The following is a 6,377-nucleotide window of genomic DNA, read 5'->3' as shown; positions in this document are numbered from 1 at the left end:
ACCATTCACAGGAACATGGATGAAGCTACAAGGGAAATAAGTTATGCTCCATGAAATAAGTCAGAAGGAAAAAGAAAAATATTGGATGGTTTCATTTATAGGAGGAATAAAGGGGACCCAAATAAGGGATCGGGGGAAAATATAACAACAATAAAACCACAACAAAACAAAAATAAACAGACAACTATAAATCAGAGACATTCTGAAGGGGAGGGGGAGAGAGAGGCATCAAAACAGGGGAGGGAAGTGCACAAGGGACAAGGGTGATGGTTCACAGGTGAACTGGTGGTGGGAATTTTATGGGGACTACACCTGAGAGGAGAAAGCATACATTGTACAAAGATGAACAATAATGTAAAATATATATAAATAAAATGAATTGATAGAAAAAAAGAAAAGAAAAAGATGGAGTAGGGAGACTGTTCAAAATAGGCCCTTCATATGTAAATATTAGCTATATCAACACTATTGAAAGGAATTTTAATCTCCTGCTGTATTATAGGTTCTCTAAAATGCTGGCTAGGATTAATATTGACAATTTTGTTTATTCTATATCTTGTTTTCAATGCAGATAGAATGTGGTCTGCTAAAAATAATAATAGTCTGTGCATACAACGGTCAACCCATCAAGTACACTCCCTCCATCGGTCAAGTTCTCTTCAAAACAAGTCATACAGTCAGTGAGAACGTGCTCACTCTGCAAAATGCAGGCTCTAGAATCACACAACTTCCCAAAATTTGATGTAAAGAACCTGACCAAGTAAAAGGGCCCAAAGTGTTCAAGTCTGAGATTCTATAAGATCTAAGTAAGAATACAAGGTTTGTTTTTTGTTTTTAAGGATCAACTTTTCTTAACACTTTACCATTTACTGCCTGATGGATTTTTTTTTTCATAGAAATCGGATGTAAACTAAATACATTCTTATAGTCTACAAGAAACTTAGAGCATCGTATTAACAGAAGACAACACGTTTTGCTGCAAAATGTTATAAAAAATGATACAATTTTGTGGCTCTTAATTGTTTAATTACTTAATTTGAAGAAGGGACTGAAAGCCAAAAAACACCAACAGAAAAATCATCAAGACAGGCCTGGCTTTAATATTTTTTTGTATTCAATGCGTCCTACTTTCATGTCATCTCCAATTAACTAATACACTTATGTGACAAGTGAAAAGCCTCAATGTCCTTCAACGCAAACGAAGGAGTGACATTTATTTCCAAGGCATTATATGCTCCTGTGGCAGAACCTCATTAATTTGTTTCCACGCCCAAATGCTTCAAATACGTGTGTGTGTCCGGAGATAAGAACGTCCACATCAAATGGAGGCTACAAAGTGGGGAAGGCAGGGGGACGACAAAGTGGGGAGGGGAGACAATGAACCATAATGGACTCGGGGTGCCCTAGTGACGGCGTGGAGTGAGGACTTGCACAGGAGCGGGAGTGATCATACTTCGCTGAATCACACGGTGCCCTACAACGCTGTAGGACAACGCTACCTCTGTTGAAAAAAGACAAATTAAGTCTCTCACCAAACTGCCTGCGCAGCCGAGTTAAGCTGGTGCACCTACCCTTGAGTAACCTGACGTGCATGGGTCAAGCCAGCTTTGAACCGCCAGTAGCTGCTTTCTGTTGTGGAGAATTCTAATTCTCATCAGTCTCCTCACAACACCAGCATCACCAGCCAGCGGCTTTACATAGTCTCTTTACGTCACACTTTGGTGCAGAGGCTTCCAGCGCAGAGAATGTGCTAAATCTTACCTGGCACCAGCAGATTTTTGAACTTAGCAGGCAAACTGTTGCTCTGGTGTGGGGTGTGCAGGCCCTAACCCCAGCTCCAGCCGCATCCCTGGACTCCAGAGTCACCACAAGCACACGCCTTCTTCCTCAGCCTCCTGGGCCTCTCTTGTTAGTCTTTTAATTGGGTCTATAGTAGGTGTTTTTTATGGATGCCTGATTAACTTTAAAAAGATGGTTTTACTTAAATATTAATTATCTTCGTAATAAATTTAATAAGCGATTTTAAAAAATACTCTGGAGGACACTAGATTAAATATTAACAAATTGAAAACTTAATGAGGAGGAAGTGCGCAGCAAAGATTCGATAACAGCCGCGTCCGGGGTTAAATGGCTGTGTAATTCTACCCTCCTCATCCTCTCTCACCTGGGTTTCCGCTCTTGACTGGAAATGGTCTCTGCCTCTAGTCTTATCTAAGTCATCTTTCATCACTGCCTCAAATCAGCCCTTCTGATGTACACCTTTTATGTCACAGGTCAGCTCAGCCCCTTTCTTCATGATAGAATCCAAAGGCCAGGCCCACCTGCACCTAACTGGTGCCTCTGGCCCTCCTTCACTCACACTCCAGTCTCCAGGGACAGGTTAGTTCTCCAAATGCACCCTGTGGCTCTCCAGATCTGCAGTGCCCTCTGCTAGTCCTTTTTTCTCCTTCACTAATAATGGACTCTTGTTTCTTGTAGACTCAATCCAGTCCCTTGCGCCCTGCATCCGGCTCTGTTCCTTAGGCATTCGCCTCTGTGCTTCTGTCCTCATGGCGACTTTTCTCCCTTGGCCCTCGGAGTATTTGCTAGCATGTTTCTTCCAGAAGATGACAAAAGTGGTAGCCGTCTCCCCTATGGCTGTAATTCGAGGTCTTAGTATGACTTGACACATTATAGGTTGTTAGGCTTTTGCCAAATAAAAACTTAGACAAATTAACATTTTCATATTTTCTTAGGAAGGCAAAAAGGCAAATGTGTCACTATCAAAGTTTGAAATAGGGATGAAACAATATAGTAGAGTGCTGGGACATTAATAATAATAATAATAATAATAATTTTAAAAGGTAGTATCACTTAAAGTAGTCAGTATATTGCTTTTCTACAGGAGTAGAAGGAGATGAAGAAATTTGGTTGTAAAATACTTTGATATATCATTGTCAGTATAAAATTCCAAGAGACCTAAGAACATCTTATTTTCAAGTATCTGTATAAATAAAAGCTATCAAATAAATGCAATGTAGTTCAGTTTTGTTTTTTTAAAGATTTTATTTATTTATTTTTGTGTAGAACTGGGGTGCAGGCCAGAGGTGCAGGTGAGGAGATTCACCAGAGACAGAGTGGGGAGCAGAACAGGCAGATGTACTGAAATACACTGCTGGGGGGAGCAGCGGACGAGTCAGGAGAGGTCTGCTGCGCCATGTGGGTCAACTCCCTGGGCTGGATTGAACTCAGGCTGACGTGGTGGGCCCTTGCCACGTGATACTGTTGAGATTCAACTCCTAGGCTACCAGAGAGGCCCCTGTAGTTGAGTTTTAGAATAAAAATATAAATAGTTCATTTTACATGGAATCCTTGATTTGAGGACACTGATAAGAAACTCCAGATGCAGGGTACGGAGATGATAAGAGATTAAGAAATCATATATACTTCACATTTACACAATAGAATACTACTCAGCTATCAAAAAACATAAAGTCATGCTTTTTGCAGCAACATGGATGGAGCTAGAAGGGATTACGTTCAGTGAAATAAGACAGAAGGAAAAAGAAAAATATCTGATGGTTTCACTTTTAGGATGAATATAGGGAAACTGAGCAAAGGGTCAGAAAAAAGACAAAACTTGCAGGCAAACTATAATCTGAGGCATACAGCAGGGGAGAGGAAAGGGAGAGGTCAAAACAGGGGGAGGGAAAAGCACAAGGGACTATGGTGATGGTTCACCAGTGATGTGATGGTAAGAGATTTGTGGGAACTACACCTGAGGGAAGAAATCAAATACTGCACAGAAAATGAACAATGATGTAAGAAAATAAAAAAGTTTAATAAAAATTAAATTAAGGGCCTCCCTGGTGGCACAAGGGATTAAGCACGGCACTATGAAGCAGTCTGCAGCCTCTACAGCACGAGTTCAATTCCTGGCCAGCCAGGGAGAAACCCACATGGTGCAGCAGACCTCTCCTGGCTCGCCTGCTGCTCCCCTCAGCAGTGTGTTTCAGTCAGTCTGCCTGTTCTGTTCCCCGCTCTGTCTCTGGTGAATCCTCTCACCCCCCCCCAACATCTCTGGCCTGTACCCCAGCTGTTGTATGCATAAATAAATAAATCTTTAAAAAAAATAAAAATTAAATTAAAAAAGAAATCACATATACTTCAAAGTTGCTAAGACAGTAGATTTTAATTGTTCTCAGCACAAAAAGGAAATGTTGATTATACGTTATGAGGGGTCATGGTGGTGATACTCACAGTATACCAACCAACACCTAACACTCAAGCAATGCAAGGTTAGATGTCAATTATATAGTGATTTTAAAAATAAGGTTATAAAGTTGAAAACAAATACAAAGGAATGGAACTCATTGCTATATATAATCCATTGTACTTAAGATATGGTGATAACTCTGTTCTCTGGTATCAAAGATTAAAAAGTATTTAAGTCCAAATTGAAATAAATTACGGTTGCCAGTTTTTTTGTTAGAATGAAGATAACCTAAATATTCGGCAAAATAGGACTGCTCACAACTTATATACCTGAACAATTTATACTATCTTCCTTTTTAAAAAAACAAAAGAGAAGGCTCTTAGGCCCTGGCATAGGAAACTGCATATTATTAAGTAAGAGAATCAACTGCAAAATATACTTTATGTAATCTCATTTTTGTGAAAAATGTTAATATACATATTTATTTTCATTATGTATATTTAAAAACCCAAAAGGCCATCCAAAATTTAATAGATAATGTAATGTTATCCTGGAGTGGGGAGAGGGAGGAAGGTCAGCAAAGGAGACTGGAACTGTCTACTTTCTAAGTTTCTTTTTTTTTTTTAAGATTTATTTATTTATACACGAACTGGGGGACAGGTGAGAGTCATGGGAGGGTGAGATAATTCACCAGAGAGAGAGGGGAGCAGAACAAGACTGAAGACACTGCTGAGGGGAGCAGCGGGAGAGGCCGGAGAGGTCTGCCGCACCATGTGGGTATCTCCCTGGCTGGCTGGGAATCAAAGCCACGCTGCAGAGGCTGCAGACAGCTTCACAGTGCAGCGCTCAACCCACTGTACCACCAGGGAGGCCTCTACTTTCTATGTTTCTGTCAAAGTTTTTACAATGAGAATGTATTAATTTTGTACAAGTATTAAATTTTTCTTTTGTGGAAGAAAATTCTAAGGGGATGGGGACGTACATCAAGAAACTTGTTTTAAATTAGCTGTTCTGTTGCCCATAAAAGTCGTCCAACTCTGTTCTACTTCCCACAAGTGTTTCCACCTCCTGGGAACTGCCAGTCCAGTAAGTGGGACGAATCCTGTCCCCAGTCATCAGGGAAGAAGCCAAGATTAAATTCCTGGAGCCCTAGGATTTGACTGTTGGTTTTAAACAGACTCTGCTATTATCTTTCTGAATGATGAAAGAGAGAAGGACCAGCCAAGGGTCCAAACTGTCCAGTTATACAAGATGATTATATCCTGGGACGCCAATGGCCAACTTGGTGACTGAAGTCAGTGTCATATACTGAAATGTGCTGAGAGGGTAAGTTTTAAGCATTCTCACCACACACACACACGTGGTAGCCATGTAAGGTGATGGGGAGGTATGAATAAGCTTAAATATACATCTCTATATTAAAAACCATCACACCTTAAATAGTTCTCTTTTTGTTGTTAATTATACCTCAATAAAATGGGGGGAGGGTGTTGTGAAGAGAGAGTGAAGGACCTAAAGTTGTTTGTGTGGGGATCAAAACTGACAGAGCTCATTTCACAATAAGGGATCCCAGAGCAAGATCCACTCTGGAAGATTCCAAGTGGATAACAAAGTTATCAGGTTATATATTTAGGTTAAGATCCCTAAGTCATCTGATCTGAACAATCCAGACAATGAATTCATCTAGCAATTCTTTATTTTCCATTTCAATTTACCAGTGTAAGTCTGGGCACAGAGGGTCCTGAAGCAAGAGGAGCAAAGAGAAAAGGGAAGAGAACAAAGACCATTGCCCAGGGAACCCAGAGGAAAGATGATGTGGGTGCTGAAGCATATGTGGCCACGTGGAAGTAAGTTGGGGGCCTTCTGAGGGCCCCTGCACTGTGACTCAGGCAACCCCTCCTCACTAGTAGAACAGAAGGAACAGGTGAGTGTGCCTTTGATTCCGTCACTAGATTTTCAGAGGCCAGAGATCTGGCTCCCTATTGAAATCTCAGCCCTTCTCTGAAGCAGTTTCTACCTTCTGCAGCAACCCTCCTTTAAAAGACTACATGGTCTGTAGTCAGTTTGTAGCTATTTAAAACCTCATTAAATCACATTCTTCTATTATCACCTTACTTGTAAATGTTTTCAGGGCAGAAATTATGTTTTGATTTTAAAAACTGTTCACAATGTGGAGTGTAAT

The sequence above is a fragment of the Talpa europaea genome, assembly GCF_964194135.1.
Source record: "Talpa europaea genome assembly, chromosome: 10".
Lineage (NCBI taxonomy): Eukaryota > Metazoa > Chordata > Mammalia > Eulipotyphla > Talpidae > Talpa > Talpa europaea.
The sequence above is the reverse complement of the archived record's forward strand: the minus strand, read 5'-3'. Positions refer to the sequence as shown.